This window comes from Paroedura picta, chromosome 4, assembly GCF_049243985.1.
Source record: "Paroedura picta isolate Pp20150507F chromosome 4, Ppicta_v3.0, whole genome shotgun sequence".
Taxonomy (NCBI): Eukaryota; Metazoa; Chordata; class Lepidosauria; order Squamata; family Gekkonidae; genus Paroedura; species Paroedura picta.
Genome location: NC_135372.1, coordinates 72,982,466 through 73,005,076, shown reverse-complemented (window position 1 = coordinate 73,005,076; position 22,611 = coordinate 72,982,466). Strand labels below are relative to the sequence as shown.

Here is a 22,611-nt window from a genome sequence, read left to right as displayed (position 1 = left end):
CTTAAGCCATACAATTGATGTTGAGGGAATAATCAGCATCACCATATATTATGGCATAAAAGCAGTTACTACTAGTATCATCTGAGGTAGGTGGCTTCCATTTACTACATGCTTGGCATGCCATATGGGACAGCAACAGAGAGTTGGAAGGGGCATCTGGTCCAACCCCCTGCTCAATGCAAAATCAGCCTAAAGCATCCCTGACAAGGGTTTGTGCAGCCACTGCTTGAAGACTGCCAATGGGGGGGGGGCACTCATCACCTCCCTGGGAGCTGTTCCTGCCATTCCTCTCATCACAAGCAAAAGCCCTTCTTTAGCATTTACCTCTTGGACACGGGAGAACACCCTGCAGTACCCTACCCTACTGCATGAGATAACACATCCAGATTTTAAAGACGCTGTCAACAAACTACCCTGCACTGGAATATGCGAGGCCTTTAACTTGGTGCTTTTTCTTCAATTCCCACAAGGCTGCACTAGTTTTCGGTCCTCTGGTTTGATGAATGTGGGCACATCATTGCGCCAGACCTCGTGCTGCAAAGGAGCCGATTCTTCCAGGCAAGTAGGGACGTCTGGCGGCAACCTCACACCGCGCCCTTAACTCGCTGCCCCCTAACCCAGCCTGGCATTCTCCCTGCTGACACTCAGGCACGAACACCACTGCTGGGCTCGGCTAGACCCGTTTCCTAAGAGAGCCCCCTTCCCCTTCCAAGCTCACACGGGCCTGGCCCCAGAGGTGCCCGCCGGGGCAGCCACGCCTCACTCCTCTCGGGGGGGGGGGCAGCTCCTGAGGGGCGATGGCCGTTCCGCGGGCGCCATCGCAGCGGCGGGGGCGGGCCAGCGCTGGGGCGAGGAGGAGGAGGAAGAGCCGTTCCTTCCTCTCCCGGAGACCCGCCCGCGGGCCTAGGGCGCTGCTTCGGCGCTGGGCCGTCCCACTCACCGTCCGGGCCAGGCGGGCGCCGAGAACTCCTTCGTGGGCTTCCGTCGTCCCCGCTTCGGCCGCCGCCGCCCTCTCAACTCGGGACTCCTCCGTCTCTAAGGGCGACCGGAGCGGGCCGACCTCTCACCCTCCTCCTCCTCCTCCTGCTGCTGCCGCTGTTGGCTCCGCCTGGCCCCGGGCGGGGAGGGCGACGCCGCTTCCTGGGCCAGGACCGAGCTCGCTTCGCCCGCCCAGCGCCTCAGTGCCTCTGAAGCCGATCCGGAGCGCGGTCTTCCCTCCCCCGCGCAGGCCTCGCCTCGCCTCGCCAGGACCTGGGAGGGCGGGTTTTGCGCCTGAATCACAGGCCGACTGCGCGGGGTGAACGGCGTCTCGCCCTCTTCCCCCGCTGGATGCAACGCGGAGCCATCGTCAAGGGAGGGGCGGGCTGAACTTGCGCCACACTCGGGGGCCATGAGGAAGAGCAGCTCATGTGGTCCTGCCCCGGGAGCACATCTCCGCCCGTGGCCTACACAGCCGAGTGCGGCTGGACGTAGGTTGTAGTGCATTCCCACTGATTTCAGCGTCACTTACTTACAGAGGGCTGCTTTCAATATGCATAAGCTGATAAGAAAAGGTAGGCAGAGGGCTTTATGTAATTTTATTATGGAAACAATCCCGTTTGTTTAATAGACTTGCATCTATTAAGGCTATAGGTACACCACAGCTTGAGTCCATTATTACAGAACCATTGAGTCCATTCTTGTTAACTTCCGCTCCATACCAGTATACACATTTGTGAGGAAAACAACGTTTTTGTTTTTGTTTTTATGGAGTAATCCTGAGCAGGCAAAGCAGAATGACTGCTGTAAAGCCATTTTCAAAATTGTTGCAGTCCTGAAAGTAAGCTTCCAATGGAAGAAGACTTGGCCTCTGGCTAAACGAGGAGGAAAGGGGATGGGAGCAATTAGGTTATTTGTGATCTCCTGCTGCCTATTTTATCGTAAGGGAGGAATTTATGGGGTTTTACTGTATTTTAATGTTTTGTTGTTGTAAACCGCCATGGACTGATTGGGAGAGCGGCTGTATTTAAATTGAAAAATAAAATAAGCTCCTCTTGAAACAAGTTTAAGTCTTAATTATGTATTTTAAGGACTTAAATCTGAAGTATAATTTGTAGTTGGTGGTTATATTGTATTCCTGAATGTGAAAATGATGCATCTGCTTATTAAGCAGATAACCATCTTTTCATTTCCTGCTCCAGATATGGTGATAGTAGAGTAATATTTAAGAATCATTTTAGTTCTCATATACAACTAAGTCATACATTATGAGATTTGTACTCTTATTTTTTAAGAGCCTCTTGTGGCGCAGAGTGGTAAGGCAGCAGACATGCAGTCTGAAAGCTCTGCCCATGAGGCTGGGAGTTCGATCCCAGCAGCTGGCTCAAGGATGACTCAGCCTTCCATCCTTCCGAGGTCGGTAAAATGAGTACCCAGCTTGCTGGGGGGTAAACGGTAATGACTGGGGAAGGCACTGGCAAACCACCGCATATTGAGTTTGCCATGAAAACACTAGAGGGCATCACCCCAACGGTCAGACATGACCCAGTGCTTGCACAGGGGATACCTTTACCTTTTTACTCTTATTTTTATAAATGCAAGACCAAACATGAAGGGAAATCATCAAAAGAACATGGTAATGAAAAGATTCTTCAAATTATGCTGTTTTATTTCCATTTGCACACATCCACAGAGACAGTTTGCACTTCTAAATGATCATACTTATAACTCAAGAAGGCATATAAAGAGATCTGTCAGGACAAAGAGGATTGAACATAGTTTAATGTTTTGGAAAAAGCATTTAATTACAGATACTGAAGGCTGTTAATGCTCTTTGACATATTTTGCCTACTACAGTTAAGTGAATGCACATAATTCTACAGTTAAGAGAATGTACATAATGCCTAGATTATGCATACTAAAATAATTACATTTAGTCAGTAGATGGCACCATCTCTTTTTGGAAAGTTGTTCTTCGGAGCATTAGTCTAATCATTTTGAAACAGCTTTTATCAGGGCACTGATACATGATACTCATCCGATCATACACAAAAAATGTAGTGGTGGAATAATTTAGCACAATTTTCTTCACCAGAAGTAGTTCATGCAGGTCTTCATGCTTGTTTTTGAGGTGCTAGTTAATTTTTTGGACAAGGCAGTAACTTGCATTTCAAGGAAGTACAATGGTGCTCACGGATGTGGCTGTGCCCTGCCTCCAAGTAGTGGGAGACTGTAGCTGGGGGGTGGGGGGACAGTGTCAACAAATAATGGTCATGTTATACAGGGGGCTGCAGTTAAGAGAAAGAAGTAGCCAAAATTGGCCTCAGCCTCCCTTTCACTGGTGTAGGAAGCATGGCAAAGTAAGCTCTTCATACATGAAAGAAATGGTAATTTCTCTTTACTGCAACCTGGGTACTGCATGGGATTCTTTTCCATGAGCACCAGCTTTCTAGAGGTCATGGAGCTTCTTAGGGAAATAAGTGTTAAGAGTATGCAGCCACAAGGACCTTGTGATCTTGGTATGCAAGACAGAAGCCATTTTCAATATAGAAATTGCTGTGGGAGGGGCTGTAAATAAACTAATAAATACATCCTAAGGGTCTTTGATAAAGCTTCATTTCAGCCACTGCAGAATTTTTCCAGTACTATTCAATTTGCCCTGGTTTGCTAATAACAGAGGGACAAGTGACTTTTCAAAGTGGATCATTGGTCTGTGGGCGGATCAAATCTTTCCCTTCTCCAGTCTGTACTAAAATTATTATATTTTACAGAACCCTATTTAATGTAACAATGTGTTGAGTTCTGCCAGGGGACACATTCTGATAATTTAGAGATATTTCTGTATATAAGAGTAAAGGAGTTGGTAATCTGCCCTACAATCACATGTAATAGCATAAAGACTGCTGATGTTTTAGTTGCTGTTCATATTGACGTTTAAGCCATTTTTCATTCTGTCATATTTGTGGGGAACCCAAAAAACATTTAAGGAGACACTGCCATACTATAAAATTTTCACCTGAAAGGACTTGCCTCAGCTTTGTATTTGATTTAGACTAATGCTATGGATGACTCTTTGGGATAGCAGTTTTTGTCTGGTGGTCTGTTTCTGATTCAGCCAACAATTTTTTGCTTGAGATAAAACTATATAAATTATGTTTCCTACAAATGCGTAGCATCAATCCATTGCAGCTAAAAGGGGGAGATATACAAGCTTTTATCATTCCCTCTTGTTGGCATCTCATTAATTTAGGAAACATTTACCATATTTTAAAAGATTGGCATTAATTTGGTTTTGACTGTTTAAGGATGGGATAAGAACTAAACAAAGTTATTTTAATTAAAAATGTTAAAAATCTAATCTGTTCAGTGAGACCAGTGATGATGACTAGAAAATTGACAGTAAAGTAGCAGAAATTAGTGTCTTGATTTTGTAATTAAATAGTATAATAGCACAAAAATACTGGGTTGAATCCCACTGATTATTTCCCTAAACACAAGAAGGAGATGATTAATTCGCCTCTCCTGCAGCAGATCTCCTACTCTACCATCATTCTGTTCCTGAAGCCCCTAACTCCAGGGCTAGCATGGGGGAGGAACATTTGGGACTGCATTGGAGGGAGCAGAACGTTGTTCAGGACAGTAATGTTGCATGTCCTGCTCCATGTTATTTGTATAATTTCCTTTAACATAATCACTATCCCAAAAATAACAGAGAGGGAAAGTTGTATTTCAGTGTGATTTCTTTATAGTTCCTTGCAGAAAGACATCAAGATTCCCTACCAACACATTTATGACTATGTCCTTTAGAGTTAGAAAATGACTAAAGCCAATTAGTGACAGATATAACTATTTGGCTGAAGGCCCAAACTGAACAGGCCAGGCAAGAAGAACCAGACAGAGAGGCAACAGTGAAGGAAAGCTGACAAGTAGGAAAACAGCAGAGAGCCTATGATGCCTTTTGGAATCTAGGAGGAAGAAACAAACACAGCTAATTTGTCTGGTCAAGAGCAGAGAAGAGCCAGTTTTGATTATTTAAAAAACAAACCTTCGTTTTCAGCCAGATCTAACTCAGAAGTTTCCACATCTAGCCAGAACCAACAATGAAAATTCACCAGTGGATTGACAGTTTCAAGTTGAAAAGGATGAAGACTGGGAGATACAATTTGATGTCTGTTTTCCCTAATAGTGAAATGTTAATATAAACAGATATAAAACAAAGCCAGTTTAATTTATCCACAAAATAAATCCTTTTCTCTTCCATGAACAATTACAACCTTACCTTGTGCCCTCTTCATAAATGGTCCTGACTCCTCGGCAGCTATTTCTTGATTGGTTGAATCTGTACTGACTGCTTAGGCTTATTTAAATAATTAACCCGTGTGTATCAAATGGCAAATTATCTCAAATGCCAGATGCCAGTTTATGATCCAGAGATCTGAAAAAGATATAGGTGCTGGGTTCCTTCCATATCACAGCATTTAGGGTAGAACAAAAGTACCATCTTGGAATAGACCAAGTGTTCTGTATTTTTTTTCGTATAGCAGCCAGTCTGGTACCACAGAAAGCCCACAAGAAGGACATGAATGTAACAGCCTTTCCTGGTGCAGCCCCCCCCCCAAAGAAACCTGACCCATTACATTGTAATAAGTCGAGTACACAATCAGACAACAGTGCATTACAAATAGTGCACTACTCAAGAAATACAAAAACTAGATTACAGAAATTGAAGGACAATGCAGTAAAAACAAGAAATGTATACAAATAAACAGAGCCATAATTACAATGCTCTTGTAAAAGTTTTCTATTGGTGAGAGGCTATGTTAAGGATTTTGCATTCTTTGGTGGGGATCTCAGGATACAGAGTTAATTTAAAGAAATCAAATAGGATGGGTATTAGCATAAATGTATGTCAGTACAGCAAACGTGCTCATTTAATACGCATCTCCTGACATGGTCATCCTTTTACATATCTGGGGATTTTGATTCAGGAAGATTAAAGTTAAATGGATATGAATTATAGGAAACTTCTCTCACAATCAGTCAAACAAATGGAGACTACCAATACCTTGATTGGGGAAGGTTGCTACTGTCAAAATGTCTGTGTTAGCAAGATTATTGTTCCATTTATGAATATACTAGAGGCAAAGCCCATTGTATGTCTAAATACAATGGGCGCTAGCCTTTCCGCGCAGGGAGCCCCTGGCAGCGGCGCGAAATGCTGGTGGCCCCAGCTCACTCACCGGCTGCCTAGCATTGAAGTGCTGCTGCTCCAGCTCAGGGACGACTCATTTGAGGGCGTAGATCTCGGTGCGCTGCCGCAGCTTGACGTCCTGCTGGGCGGAGCGCTGGTTAGCCTTCTCCCCACAGCTGCCAGGCGGCTCCCGGGCCTTGGGCGGTGGCTACTTGCGGCGATTCCCGCCCTGGCTAAGGGAGCGAGGCTGGCGGGCGGCTCCCGGGGCTCGGGCGGCGGCAGCTTCTGGCGGTGATTGCCACCCTGGCAAGGCCGCGCTGCCGGCCGGGAGAAGCCTGCCCAGCCCACCCCCCACCTGAGGCTCTGAGGAGCCTTCTCCCGGCCGGCGGAGTGGCCTCGCCGCGTCTCCGACGCAGCGAGGCCGCGCCGCCGGCCGGGAGAAGGCTGTTCGGGCCACCCCCCACCCGAGGCTCTCAGGAGCCTTCTCCCGGCCGGCGGAGTGGCCTCGCCGTGTCTCGGACGCGGTGAGGCCGTGCCGCCGGCCGGGAGAAGGCTGCCTGGCCCACCCCCCACCCGAGGCTCTCTGGAGCCTTCTCCCGGCCGGTGGCGCGGCCTTGCCGCGTCTCCAATGCAGCGAGGCCACGCCGCCGGCCGGGAGAAGGCTGCCCGGCCCACCCCCCACCCGAGGCTCTCTGGAGCCTTCTCCCGGCCGCTCCGCCACATTCCCTGGGCGGGTGAAGCAGCTTCCCTGGGCGGGTGAAGCAGCTTCGCGGCTCCTGATTGGCCCCTCCGAGTTTTTATCCCGGACAGGGCTCGCCCTAACTCCTCCCACACAGCCCTTACTGCTTTATTCAGTCGGTGGTGCTCCGCGCCACGGGGCTGTTTAAAGATTCCCATATCAATCAATCCTATAATATTAAAATGTTGACAAAAGTGAATCTTTACGTTTTTTGGCAAAACAACCCCCTAGAGCAGTGGTTCTCAACCTGGGGGTCGTGACCCCTTTGGGGATCAAATGACCCTGTTATGGCGGTTGTGGCAGGGGGGGCGCTTGGGGGGCGCCATCTACACAACAGCCTTGCTGGGTACATCAAGATAGTGTTCATCTGTATGGAGCAACAGAAAAGAGAGAGATTGGCATGATGGGAGAAGAGGCAGAACTGAACTGAGAAACCCTGGGGGAAAAAACAATTTATATACAATCATGAACAATGGATCTTCACGCCATTGGTCAGTTTCAGTTTAATTTCTGTGAAAGAACAACTGCATAATTTTATGGATGGGGGTCACCACAACATGAGGAAACTGTATTAAAGGGTTGCGGCATTAGGAAAGTTGAGAACAACTGCCCTAGAGTTTCTGCTAGAATCTTGTGTCTATAACATTCTTGTGGTGGATTGGTTATGCCTTATATTTTTATTAGCAACCTGTTAGATTAAGGTCACTATTAAGATTGTTTACACCAGATAAGAATTTGAGTGCTGTTGAAAAAGGGATAAACAGGAACTTGTCAACTATTGTTTAGTTTGTTGCCAACAAAAGAAATAGGCGTTTGAGAGTATTAATGCCAATATAGACATTTGGAAGAAATTGAGACCATTATTGAGTCCTGGTCTATCAACACTGACATCTGTTTTTTATAATGAGGAGGTGTGAGATGTGAGCTCTTAAGGAAGTATTCAGCTACAGAAGAAAGCTGTCTACAGTTGAATGTGAAAAAAAAGTATTTTTCAGGTTCAGTTATATTGAACTCAAAAAAAATCAATATTTACCGATATTCCCAAATCCCAATACTGGTATGGGATTTGGTAAATATTGAGGAATGCTGATTTTATTAATCTCCATTGTAACCCATGGAGACAATTATAGACAGTGGTCCCCAAAGGCTACGCTGAAGAATCAGTCCAGGGGTCTCTGGGAAGTAGAGCCACTAAATTTGCCACATACCTGCTGGTGCCTCTCCCAAAAAAACCCACCAAGTTTGAAAATGATTGGACCAGGAGATGCCCCCATCTCCCATTGTTTCCAATGGACAGAGGAAAGGCAGTTAAACTTTAAAGGGAATGCAAGCTGCAGAGGTGTGTGAACTCCAAAGACATTTAAAGGGCTTGCAGTTGCTTTTAATGCCTTCTCCAAATGGAGAGTTTATGCCAAAAGCATTTAACAGGACTGAGAGTCCTTTAAATGCTCTTCAGATGTGACTTTCCAGCAGTCTTGTTTTGGCTCAGATTAGCCAAATGCACACCCCTAGTTGAAAGTTGTATTATGAAATGAGGGTGTTCTCTATTATGAATTATAGCTAAAATGAAAAGAGAAACACTGCAATTATTTCAGTTCTTCAGATTAGGCATATTATTTCAGCATTGACTCAAAAGTACAGGAAATCTGGCAGAAAGCAACTTCTGAAAAGTTACTAATAGCTCTTTGTCTGGAAAAGTGTGTGATTTGTACACTAATTTTGAATCAAGCATTTGGAACACACCTTAGGAAATGGGAACGATGGCTAGGAGAAGAGATAATCTGTAAACCGCCCGTGGCGCCGCGGGCGCCACGGACTAAATAAAACAGTAAGGGGTCCTGGGGCGGGATGAGTCCGGGATGAGGAAGGGTCCAGATTGGACCCTTCCTCATGACAGACAATCGGAGGGACCAATTGGCAGGCGCGAAGCGCCTGCCAATTGGTCCCTCCGATTCCAAGCCCCAGGAACTGCGAGCCGCGCGCAGCGCGGCTCGCAGTTGCTCCCAGCCTGACGCGGCGAGAGGCGCAAAGCGCCTCTCGCCGTGTCAGGCCACCGCCTGAGGGAGCCCCCGGCAGTCGCACGGAGCGCGGCTGCCGGGGGCTCCCTGTCCGGCAGCCTGACGCCGCGAAGCGCCTCTCGCCGCGTCCGCGCGGCCCGACCCGCGGGGGTGAGTTCCGGGCGCGGCCCGACCCGCGGGCGTGGCTTCTGGGCGCGGCCCGACCCGCGGGCGCGGCTTCCGGGCGCGGCCCGACCCGCGGGCGCGGCTTCCGGGCGCGGCCCGATCCGCGGGCGCGGCTTCCGGGCGCGGCCCGATCCGCGGGCGCGGCTTCCGGGCGCGGCCCGCAAGCGCGGCCAGAAGCGTGGGCGTGGCCCGATGCCCTGCCGGTCCCCAGCCTAATAAAGGTTGGGGACCACTGCCTTAGCTGATGAGTCGCTGGAGGTTTCGTCTGCCTAGCCGATCAATTCGCTTACTCAAGCATCCCAGGGTAAGCAATTCTCTTAGTAAAGCATTCCCTTCCAGGAAAAGGCTAGCGCCCATTGTATTCCCACATACAATGGGCTTTGCCTCTAGTTAGTACAGTTTTGGAGTTGGTGACAAATCTCATAATTGCTGCTGGAATGTGTATTGCCAGCCACTGGAAGTGAGTGGAAGTCCCTGCAACATCTGAATGGCTTTACAGAATTCGGAAGATCACTAAAGTAACATTATGAAAATATCTTGGGTAATGAGAATTTGTATGAGGACAAATTTTTGTGGTATTGGACATTTTTCATTGTGTTTTGGAATAATAAATGTGAGGAGAGTGTACACCTATATATCTGTTCCACTATATATTTCTGAATTGTAGGAAGAGCGTGTCTTACGGCTTAAGTGCCACTCAGCGTTTAACACCCACTGTCCTGCCCCTGAGTGCCTCCTCCTCCAACCAGCTTGCCTGTCTTTCCAGCAGCCTTCCATCCCCCACCCCGGACCACCCCCTCCTCTTTCTGCTTCCCTCTGAGTCTTGGAGGCTGCAGATCCTTGCCACGTGAGAGCTGCCCCTGCTGGTGCATTCATAACAGCTGCCTGCAGCCTTTCCAGGTCCTGGGGGGGGTGGGGGGCCATCCGCAGAGTTCTTCCACTCCACACCCCTAGCACCCGTTGTATTCCTGAATGCAACGGGCTTTGCCCCGTGTGTGTGTGTGTATATACACACACACACAGAGAGAGAGAGAGAGAGAGAGAGACTATTCTATTCTGCTCAGCCTTTCCAGTCTGCATAGCTATTAAAGGCCATAACAGGGCAAACGCTGTGGTGTAATGTGTTTTAGATCAGTTGTTGGGAAAAGACCATGATTGTTGATTGCATAGATGACTTATATCTTCAGTATAATTATTATTACTGCTTTACTTTGTCTTTGTTTTCATGAAAATGATCATATAATAAATATTATATAATATAATGTATTAGTCTGTGTACAAATGAAAATTGTAAAAAAAAAGTTTTGAAAATCTAAGTATATAATATCTCCTCTTTTGTATCTTGCAGGAACACCATTTCGACCAAACAGGGCTCTGATGCACAAGAGCACAATGGCACATTTGGTCTTCCCTTTGAATTTCGGATGGCACTTCATAGCTATAAGAACAAAACAAAGGATGTTTGAAGGTATATACTTTTTTTTAAATCCATGTGAAGTTATGCTGTTACCATATAATATTTGTTAAAAGTGACATAAGGACATGAAGCATCAATGCATTTGCAGTGGTACCTTATAGTTGACACAGAAACGCACTTGATTTTTCCATGGCCTGGCCTGTTTCAAGGAAAATGTCGCACAATTGTATGAAAAAGATTACAGGTGCTAATCTTTCCCAGAGGTTCAGTGCTGAAAATAGAAATGCTGTTGACATTTTCTGTTCCCTTGTCCCTGACTCTGACTCATCCTCTGACTCTGATAGTCCATTACTAGTTTTGTTGATTCCAGTTGCCTCTCTTTGATGCTGTGTCAGTGAGCAACATAGCAGAAGGCAACATGGTCATCTAGTTCCCTGCCCCCCCGGGATAGAGCTGGGTTCCTCACATGCAGACATAGCTTGCAAGTGCCACTGAACCTCTAAATACAACACCATGTGAAATGTGCCCCCATACAGAAAAAAGAGAGATGTGCTTTTACCATGTAGCATCCCAACTACTTAAAATCGATAGTGCACTGCATCCCCACAACTGGAAAAACATTAGGAGTTATGAATGCATGAAGTTTTGCCACCCATGTGCCAGTGTCGTTTCTTTCTTGCCACTCTTTGGAACCCAAAGTCCAGCCTGCAAGTTCACTATTCAGTACCCACGTGAAGATGATTAGGTATCAGCTACAAAAGTAGGAAAAATGTTATACCTAATTGGGCAACCAGCAGCTAAACATAGCTCAAGGGGCTGGGGTAGCTTGCATCTCATTACAGTTCCTGTGACTGATTATGCTTGATTAGTATTCCACATCCCATTTTTCTGTGCTTGTGACAATTAAACACATATTACCTTCCTGGGAGTACTTTAGACTGGTGTCATCAAGGACCTTCATCCTTAATTATCTCACTCATTCCCCTTGTCAGAGATTTTTATTTGCTCTCTCCTCTCTTTGTTTGCGTTAACTGATTTTTTTGCATATCTACATTAATTTGTTTTTGCTTATTTCTTTTAGAGGATGAGAGTTCTTCTGGACAGTACATCCTTGACAGTTTTATAATCATGTGGGGCCAGCACAAACGAGTCTCTCTCCTGTTTTGCACATCAAATATTTTTGTGTATAAATGCATGTAAAGGTATACATAATTTCAGGTCTGAACAGGCATACTTACTGCCTTTTAAACACATGGAAAGATAGACAAGTTAGTGCCAGGACAATGGTGGAGCAATTAAAATGAAGCAAAATGCATTCGGGGGGTGCCTCTAGTAAATTTTAAGGGAGCTACAAATATTTCAATTATTACTTTTGGATTTACTCAAGATCAAGTCAAAGAGAGTTTTAAAAATAAAGGAAAATGTATTGCTGTTTCTATACCAAAGATGGAGGCTCCTTTTTATTTTTTTTATTTTTTTATTCATATTTATATACCACCCTCCCCGAAGGCTCAGAGCAGTTTACATATAGCAAACTATACATGAAACCATACATATAATAACATTATTAATATTATTAATTGATAAACTGGGTGACAGTATAACATAACAGTATATCATAACATTTTATATGGAATCTAAATCTCATTCCATCTAAGAACATTTGATTCATTCATTCAATTTATATTGAGCATGCCACTGCCTGTTCAGCCTGTGAATTATTTTTGACATTGTCATTAGTGTGTCCAATGAAAATTTTTCCTTATATTTTAGACATAGTAGAGATGAATTACTCCTTTTGAACACAGCCTCAGGGATGAAAGAGCTGAAATACATTTTCTTTATTTCAGGCTCTCATGTTGATGATGCTGTATACAACACTGTATTAGCCAAAGCATTTTTATGATTTATACTTTTTCATATAACACAACCTGAAAGCATTTTTTTTAAATGATGACTCCCACATGTGGTCATAAGTCAGGAAAACATATCATGCTGGCTATAGCCTAGCCCTTGCAATCCATTAAATAATGACTCTCTGATTTGTAACATGATCTGTATGTTAACCAAAGCAGCTCGATAAACAGAGGTAGATAGATAAACATTGAATGTCCTACTTTATAATAGTCTGTTGCTGGATATAATATTCATTAAATGATATGAGACACCAGTAGTAATCCTCCAGAGTCTGTATGAAGGTGATGGGACCAGAAAGCATAGTAGCCCTTATAATTAAAAAAGTGCATTAAAGGTAAAATCTCATTAATCCAAAACAAACTGAGCACAATCCAGCCAAAGTTAAACTCCTTTCTGCCCTATGTATTTCAGTACATTTCATTCACTCCCATGGACACAAACAGGACTTAGAAGCACTTAGCTTTGGCTATATTGTGTCTGGTGTGTTTAATGTAAAACATATTGAGAAAGAAAAGATAATAGAAAACAATTAACAACTTTGTTTTAAAAAGTGCCAGTACGAATATATAAGATTGCACTGATTGCCTTATGCTCTGCGGGTGAGCACCTATTGGTCGTTCCTGGCACCAAGGAAGCGCTCCTAGCCTCAACCAGGGCCAGGGCCTTTTCAGTTCTCGCCCTTACCTGGTGGAATGAGCTCCCGGGTAAGCTGCGGGCCCTGCGGGGTTTGTCAGCTTTCCGCAGGGCCGGTAAAACGGAGCTCTTCCACCAGGTCTACAGTTGAGGCTGGGGTCAGCGAATCAGGGACATTGCCCCCCCTGGGAGTGGGATGTTTATATCACTCCCCTCCATCTTCTTCATATTGATAGTGGGGGAGGGAGATGAATGGGATTTCTTTTCTTTTGCCGTCATGTTGGTATTTTTAATGTCATTTAATGGGGATTTTAAAAGGATTGAGATTACTGTGACTTGCCTCGAGCCTACAGGGAGAGGCAGGAAATAAATATAATAATAGTAATAATAATAATAATAATAATAATAATTTCCACCAATCCCCCACCTTGGTGGTGGTGCTCAGTGCCAGTGAGTACTATTGGGATATTGGTTAATATAGCAGAGTTTGCCAAGTCATAAAATAATGATACTGAGTGCAGCAAATAAATCTCCCAAGCAGTATATTGCAAAAAGGTAAACTTACATTTATTGAAGAGAATCCAGTTCACATTAATGTTACAGTCAAAGAAAGAGAATAAAGACTCTTCTAAAGAGTACTTTCCCTATCATAAGTGGCCAGCTTTCCTGGCATCATGTGTGTGGGAGTATGAGGGCACTGTATCCACAGGAGAAAGCTTCTGAGATATGTGTCGCCATGGAAGGCCCTGTGAAAAGGACAAAGCAAAAAAGGTCAGAGGACAGCTCCCAGATTAAGACAAAGAGAAGAATCTCATTCAAGGAGATAACACCTATACACCCTTAGAGTGATGTAGCACCCCTCCATGTTCAGACTTGTTGAGTCGTTCACTCCAACAACAATAAAAGCCCTGGCCGGCATAATGTAGCAGTTCAACTAGGACCTGAGACTCGCGTGTTTGAATTCCCACTGTGCAATGGAAGTTTGCTGGGCAAGGTACACACTCTTAGCATAATCTATCTCTTATAGTTGTGAGGATAAAATTAAGGAGGGAAGAATGTTGTAAGCTACTTCGAAGAAGAATTGGTTTTTATACCCTGCTTTTCACTGACCGAAGGAGCCTCAAGGCAAATGAATATTATTAGACCTGGTGGAAGACCCTGTTCTGTTTTCAGACCTTGCGGAACTACACAAGCTCCTGCAGGGCTCTCAGCTCTTTCGAGACTTAAATTGCCTTCCCTTCCTCTCTCCACAACAGGCAACCTGTGAAGTAGGTGAGGCTGAGCAAGCTCTGACAGGACTGCTCGGTCAGAACACTTCTATCAGGGTTGTGACTAGCCCAAGGTCACCCAGCTGGCTGCATGAGAAGGAAAGGGGAATCAAACCCAGCTCTCCAGATAAGAAGCCGCGACTTTTAACCACTACACCATGGTAGCTCCTTTGGATTTCCACTAGGAGAAAATTAAGGTATAAATAAAGTAAAATTTAAACTAAATAGGCCTATGATATGTATCAGTCTTTATTTTTTTACCATAAGCCTCTCAAAGTAGAGGTCTTTTTACCTCCCATGATCAAATTGCTGAGGAGAAACAAGAAGAAACTGAATTCAGTATGACAGAAGTGAAAGTTGATGGGGGGGGGGGAGAGACCCTAGGAGGAAATTTCAACTATGGATGGGTTTAGTATTATCTTCAGTGGATTCAATGAATGGTCTGGGAGCTTTGTTACATTGTGCATTTTTTCAGTTCCATTTGATCATCTGCCTTGCATACAGGACAGTTTTATATAAGAGGACTTCTGCTAACAGTCTGATTCTGATTGCTGGTTTTTCTTTTAATAATGAAGTTCACACTTTGTAGTTTGTATGTATTTGTTTTGATAACTGGTCTTTATTTTACATTGATGTGTGAATATGTTATGAGTTACCTTCGACTCCACTGGCAGATAAGGAAGTAAGGTGCAAATATTTTAATGAATAAACAGAATGAAGTAAGATATAAAGGCTGTGATAATAAAAATGCAGCAATTCCTAACACTTGATACAGCTCATTAACAGATGAAGCCACCACACCTCTTTTGTTGCATTTTGAAATTTTAGGTCTGGTCTTTCTGTTCCCTGGGCCATCTGGTACCATAAATACTATCCATTTGAGCCAGACTAGGGCTTATGAAGGAAATAAAACTGAATATTTGCAAAAATCTATTAAGACTATCCCTAGGGTCGATTTTAAAAGTATGCCTCAGGACTAGATAAGTCTTAACCAGTTGTTGTAATAAGGGGAGCCAACCACCAATCCAAGGGGGAAGGTGGTGTCCAGCCTGAAGGCTGCCCCACACTGGAAGTGGAAGAACTGTCTGAACTTTTGCCTTAGGATGATGTGGCACTGAGGAGGTCTAGAGACATGGATCAGACCAGTGTGGGGAGTACATCTAACAATGGAATTATTCTGAAAGAAGAAGAGTCTGAGAATTGGCCTTTGCCTCCAGTTTTGTTTGCCAAAAAATACCTGGAATAAAACCTAAGGTCCGGTTGCTTTATTGCCTTCTTTTTAAGGAGGATATCTGCTTCCACTAGCAACTAAGCATTGGGAATGAGTATGCCATGACATGCTAGAACTTAGATTGCTCTAGAATTCTACGGCATAGCCCTGTGAAATGATGTTGAGGACTAAGTGGTTGGTAGTCACTTTCTCAAAGTGACATGGACCACTCTTGACTCAAGTAATGGGAGAAGACTGCAGGTAGTTGTCAAAAGGCCTGTTTGGGAGCCTCAGTAAGCTTGGGAGGGGCTCTGGTTCTGCCTCTCTAGAAATTTAATCGCCTTCTGTTTTGAGATAAAGGTTTTGCGTATGAAACATTAAGAGGTCTATAAATGGACAGGTGTTGTGGGAACTGATAATCTTGCCTTCTGAAAGAATGGTAAAATTGACCTCTGCAATACCTAGCATTTTGGCTGTAAAAAAAATCTACATTCCTTCCAGAGCTTTGTGTGTTTTAGAGCTACAGTGCTCTATGCCATCAAAGGGAAGATTGTCCTTGTTTGCATGTGCTTTACAATTTTTAATGTGCTTGGTGGAGGAAATCTTCTGCCTAAAAGGTTTGTGGGCTTTAACCTACAAAAACTTAATGAAATTGTTTTTTGTCAAGCATGATACCTAAGTATGAGACAGTCTTTTCCTAAAGGAAAACTTGGTAATGGGCTATAATGACATGGTAATCCGAAACCTCAAGGAGTAAAGCAGAAGCAGCATAGATCTTCCTGCCTATGCCATTTTATTTATGGCCCTCTTTTGGGGTGGGGGGTGCATAATGATGAGTGCCCTTATTTCTCCCTTCAATGGAGTCTGCAATAAGGGAGTTAATTGTAGGACGATTAAACAGGAAAGGATAACCCTCTTGTTTTATTCTATAAATGTTTTCCATTCTTCTTGAGGATAGTGGAACCAATGCAGGTTTGAGCCATGGACCTATGGTGACTTTTAACAGTCCATCCATAGTAGCAAAAGCTACTGGGCCAGTATGCATGATTTTTGCAAGTAAACTAGGAAGCAAAGTAGTTGCCACTGACACAGCAGAGGCAAACAGGCTTAAGCCCCCCATAGGACCCTTCACTGTGCGGGTACTAATCTGTTGGTGGTCTCTGGCCTCAGAGAGATACACCTGGTCTTGACCCCATCCTGGTGGACGAAGCTCCCAGGAGAGCTGAGGGCCCTGATGGAGCTGTCAAAGTTTCACAGGGCCTGTGGAACCAAGCTCTTCTGCCTGATCTTTGGTTGAGGCCAGGTTCTTCAGATCAATGCCCCCCTCCCCCAGGCTGCACTATACCAACTGCAAACCCCAGGTGGATGACTGTGGGGAAGTAGGAGGCTTCTTATAGCCATCAGATAGTTATGATAATTGTGAGACTTTTAACTTTGTTTTAAGGATTGGGATTTTTATGGGGGTTAGATTGCTATTGTAATCCACCTTAAGTCCCTGGAGGAAGGCAGACTATAAATTCAATTGTTAGGTGCGAAGTCGTGTCTGACCCATCGCGACCCCATGGACAATGATCCTCCAGGCCTTCCTGTCCTCTACCATTCCCCGAAGTCCATTTAAGTTTGCACCTACTGCTTCAGTGACTCCATCCAGCCACCTCATTCTCTGTCGTCCCCTTCTTCTTTTGCCCTCAATCGCTCCCAGCATTAGGCTCTTCTCCAGGGAGTCCTTCCTTCTCATGAGGTGGCCAAAGTATTTGAGTTTCATCTTCAGGATCTGGCCTTCTAAGGAGCAGGCAGGGCTGATCTCCTCTAGGACTGACCGGTTTGTTTGCCTTGCAGTCCAAGGGACTCGCAAGAGTCTTCTCCAGCACCAGAGTTCAAAAGCCTCAATTCTTTGACGCTCGGCCTTCCTTATGGTCCAACTTTCGCAGCCATACATTGCAACTGGGAATACCATAGCCTTGACTAAACGCACTTTTGTTGGCAGGGTGATGTCTCCGCTTTTTAGGATGCTGTCTAGATTTGCCATAGCTTTCCTCCCCAGGAGCAAGCGTCTTTTAATTTCTTTGCTGCAGTCCCCATCTGCAGTGATCTTGGAGCCCAGGAAAATAAAATCTGTCACTACCTCAATTTCTTCCCCATCTATTTGCCAGGAATTGAGAGGGCCGGATGCCATGATCTTTGTTTTCTTGATGTTGAGTTTCAAGCCAACTTTTGCACTCTCTTCCTTCACCCGCATCAACAGGCTTTTTAGTTCCTCTTCACTTTCTGCCATTAGAGTGGTATCATCTGCATATCTGAGGTTGTTGATATTTCTCCCTGCAATCTTGATCCCAATTTGTGGACTCCTCTAATCCCGCCTTTCTCATGATGTGTTCCACATACAAGTTAAATAGGCAAGGCGACAGTATACAGCCTTGCCGAACTCCTTTCTCAATTTTGAACCAATCAGTGATTCCATGTTCAGTTCTCACTGTTGCTTCTTGACCTGCATATAAATTTCTCAAGAGACAAATAAGATGCTCTGGTATTCCCATCTCTTTAAGAACTTGCCACAATTTGTTGTGCTCCACACAATCAAAGGCTTTAGCATAGTCAATGAAGCAGAAGTAGATGTTCTTCTGGAACTCCCTAGCTTTCTCCATGATCCAGCGTATGTTGGCAATTTGATCTCTAGTTCCTCTGAGTCTTCGAAATCCTGCCTGTACTTCTGGAAGTTCTCGGCCCACATATTGCTGGAGCCTAGCTTGTAGGATTTTGAGCATAATTTTGCTAGCATGAGAAATGCAATGGTGCGGTAGTTTGAACATTCTTTGGCATTGCCCTTCTTTGGGATTGGAATGTAAACTGACCTTTTCCAATCCTGTGGCGATTGTTGATTTTTCCAAATTTGCTGGCATATTGAGTGTAGCACTTTTACTGCATCGTCCTTTAAGATTTTGAATAGTTCAACTGGAATGCTGTCACCACCACCAGCTTTATTGTTGCTCAGACTTCCTAAGGCCCATTTGACTCCACATTCCAGGATGTCTGCTCCAGGTCAGTAACTACCCCATTGTGGTCATCAGGGATGTTACTGAATAATAAGCAGGGCTAAGTAAAACACAGACTGTATGACAGCAGAAAGAGAACTTAGGGAAAAGTGCTCCTCACCACCATATCCAAATGGACAGGAAAAGGAGTGCCTCATGCTTCTAGAGCTTGCTTCATCTTCCATGATCAAGTACCCATGCAGATCTGAACAGGCACCATGATATTGAACTGGATGTTTTTTTACATTTTCCTCAGTAACTTCAGAAAGTCTCCTAGAAACTGCTTGTTTCAGTCATATATCCAGGAAAAAATGTTTAATGTTCTTTTTCTCAGGAAGTATAAGGTAAAGGTAAAGGTATCCCCTGTGCAAGCACGGGGTCATGTCTGACCCTTGGGGTGACACCCTCAAGCGTTTTCATGGCAAACTCAATATGGGGCGGTTTGCCAGTGCCTTTCCCAGTCATTACCGTTTACCCCCCAGCAAGCTGCATACTCATTTTACCGACCTCAGAAGGCTGAGTCAACCTTGAGCCGGCTGCTGGGATTGAACTCCCAGCCTCATGGGCAGAGCTTCAAACTGCATGTCTGCTACCTTACCACTCTGCGCCATAAGAAGTTCTCAGGAAGTATAGGGTCTGTATATAAACACTGGCAATATACCAAGCATCTCCATAAGGGCCTGAGAAATGTTTCCAAAAAAAAGAAATGAGTGAAGCCAGATGACCCACAAAACAAGAGAAATGCTTTCATTTTATTACCATTGTTTCCCACCTCTGATTTTTATGGCAGTAGTTCTCACAGGAGGCATGCTTTGAAGTTTTAGGAGAAACCATTAAATGTATGGGCTATCTGAAGACCCTGAGATTTCAATCTACCGCTCTAAGGCTTAGAGAATAATCCCTCAAACCTGAGAGCTGACAACTGAAGGTATATAAGAAGGCTGAGGCTGCTATTCAAAGAATGTCTTTGCATGAAAAGGTTTTGCATTAAAAGCTAGATGTCCATCTCCCTACTCCTCAAGAAAAACTCATGAAGATTTAGAATCCAGAATGATGGGAGGAAAGACTTAAACATCCCTTTCATTGGTGCTATTTCTCTAGTCAAATTATCATCTCCATGTAGCTATCGGATTTTATTTACTCCATTTATGCCCTACCTTTCTCCCTAATGGGACCCAAAGTGGTTTACATCCTTCTCCTCTCCCCCACTTTACCCTCACACCAACCTTGCAAGGTAGGTTAAACTGAGAGTGTGTGACGGGCCCAAAGTCATTAGGCAGGATTCCTTGGCAGAAGTGGGAATTTGAACATTGGTCTCTCAGATCCTAGTCTGTTGTTATATTCACTACACCACGCAAGGAAATCCTGATCATAGATCTCCCATGTTGATCTCTGGTTTGATTATCTAGGAGCTGAATATACTTTGTATGGTCTGAAAGCTTAGGAATGTTCTTTCAAAAGAAGAAAAGGTGCTTGTAGATATACTTGTGACAAGCATCCCTAGAGGATACTTATACAAGTTGCTTACAAATTCATGTGTGTCAAAAAGCATAGAAAATGTAACTTAGGTTGCCTGACTTAACTACCATGGCATGTAAACAATAAATACTTTGTACAGCCTGATCTCATCAGAAGCTAAGCCGGATCAGTACTCGGATGGGAGTCCAGCCAATCTCACCTGCTTCTCACCTGCCTTGACAGCCCCATTTGCTGGGGTTGCCATACATCAGGTGCAACTTGATGACCACAGAGACATCATATACAGTCTCACATTGTGCATGCTTACAACTTGGGCTGCATTCAGATTTTAAATAGTTGGGATGATAACATTCCTAATTCTTGACTGCCATCTTCTGCTGGCATGTTTTTTAAAAAATAAGCTGCCCAAAGTTCTTATCTCATGACATGTCACACTGTAGAACAGAAGCAACCAATGATGTTGAATTGATCCTTTGTCTTTTTCTCTTACAGATAAACATCATTTGCCAGCAATGACTGGACTGCACCGCCCCATTTGGCAATGAGATGTAAAAAATGTATTGGGCTTGCTTCACTGCATTTGTCCTTTATGTTGACACCTAGACCATAAATGTATGGGCATATACTTGTCACTCGTTACCTTCTAGCAACAGAAGGTAATTTTCTCAAGGCTTGGGTTATTCCTAGGGGCTTTTTGCACGGCTTCAAAATCGCACAATGGTTGCTAATTGGAAACGCTATTGATTTGCCTTAACGCACGACGTCGTAGACAATCTGCAACACTCCTGAAACCGATCAGCAAAAAGCGCTTCGTTGTAGCGCTTTCAGGGGAATCCCAAAAAGTGGATTCACCCTCCGGAAAGCGCTACACTCTTGCAAACAATCTGTAACACTAGCGATAAAGACCTGTGCGTTACCATTGTTGCGGTTTCTTCAAAGTCCCTCCTACTGAGCCTGTCCTCCAAACTTCCGGCGAAGCGATCACCATTTTTTTTTCTCCGAGCGAGCGGGGATAAACGCACCAGCGAGCCTCTTTCTGTTTAGAGGCTTCCCTGGCTTCAGTCCTTTACCTTTAGTCACTAAGCACAAACCACATACAAGCCCGTTTGCTGAAATAAAGTCCCTTTATTTTTTACACATTAATTCAGCCGAAAATCGGGCCCGTGAGAGGGGGGGGGGATTTTTTTTTTATCACTCGAGCCAGCGTGGCAACGATCATACGATCAAACGACAGCTCACATTAGGCAGCTGGATGGGTCTCTCCGTTGCAACGAATCTACCTAGATTCGTTGCTATGGGTCTGTTTTTTTTAAAAAAAAACCTTTCTTAAAGGGAAAGGGGCTGTTTGGGAGCATGCTAACGGCTGCCCATTGGCTGCTTGACGGCCAGGGGCGGGACGAGCTTGGCAATAGCGCTTCCTTTCTAGCGATTTCTGCCGAGACCGGAAGCCTGTGGGAAACGCTAAAAAACGCAACTGATTCCACTACAAAGGCAGGTATGCAAAACGACGAATTCCACTATTTTAAATGGCGATTTTTCATTCCGCAAACAATTTGCAACAAAGATCCCCGTGCGTAAAGGCCCCTAGTTTTCACTGAGAATTGAGAGACTAGGATTTTTTTATCCAATTCCTAGATTTAAGGTTCTTTATAAATAGTATTATTTAAAAGGTATACTTGCTGATCATTTGACAGATCTTTTTTTTAAAATAAGAAAATTTAAAGGGTGAACTGCTAGCTGAACTGCACTTCCCCCAGTAATTAGTCATTCCTGGCTTTCACACAGGACCTGGGGAGGGGGGAAAGTTTTAGAACGTTTCCTTATCACACCAAATGATTATTAAGACAGCTGAACTATTGTTTGGTACAATGTTTGAATTACTATAGTTTGCAAATTCTACTGGCAAAGTAGAATTTAAAATAAATACTTAAGACAATTGGATTTGCAACGCCTTTTTTATTCTAATTATGGCTTGGCAGGATGTCTGAATTTACTAGAGGGGCTGAAACACCATGAAAAGAGGAATGATGAATTTGTGAAGATGGCGATGCAGAAAATGCAAGTAGCAGCAACAACAATGCTGCCATGATTTTCTCTGCTACACCTCAGAAGCTCAGGTTGGGGGCTTGGGTACTCAGACCTGGTGTGGTTTATGGGTTAGAGTGCTCGACTAGGACCATGGACACCCAGGTTCAAACCCCCACTTTCCAGGAAATGTTTTGGGTGATGTTGAGCCAATCATTCTCTCAGCCGTTCTTGCCTTACCAGAGTGTTACAATGATAAAATGGATAAAAGGAGATCCATGTATGCCATCCTGAGCTCCATGGAGGAATGCTGGGATGAATTGCACTAAATAAGCTATGATTTGTGCAAAATCATAGTTTATAATGTCTGAATTGAACAAACATGCTCCTTTTACTTTTTAATCTCATTGACTATTGATACTTGACTGGCTCAATCAGAATGAGCCAATCAGGCTGGTGACAACTAGCAGCCTCTGCTGTCCCACAAGCCATTTGTCAGATATACTTCATGAGACAGCTGCTCAGTGGTGCCTCCCATC

At 44.4% G+C, this 22,611-nt stretch overlaps 1 protein-coding gene and 1 long non-coding RNA gene across 2 annotated transcripts in view; one reads left to right on the top strand and one right to left on the bottom strand.

Moving 5' to 3' along the window:
* Positions 1 to 1,143, bottom strand: part of GNG12 (G protein subunit gamma 12) — a 51,316-nt gene extending 50,173 nt beyond the window's left edge. The window contains exon 1 of the mRNA XM_077333385.1: positions 941 to 1,143. The gene's annotated coding sequence lies outside the window, so the exon portion shown is untranslated. The remainder of the gene's footprint in view (positions 1 to 940) is intronic.
* A 220-nt stretch (positions 1,144 to 1,363) lies between these two features.
* Positions 1,364 to 21,983, top strand: LOC143835553 (uncharacterized). Its single transcript, XR_013230212.1, has 4 exons — positions 1,364 to 1,553; positions 10,440 to 10,559; positions 14,315 to 14,523; positions 20,540 to 21,983. It is a non-coding gene; the product is annotated as an uncharacterized LOC143835553 (long non-coding RNA).
* Positions 21,984 to 22,611: the final 628 nt, after the last annotated feature.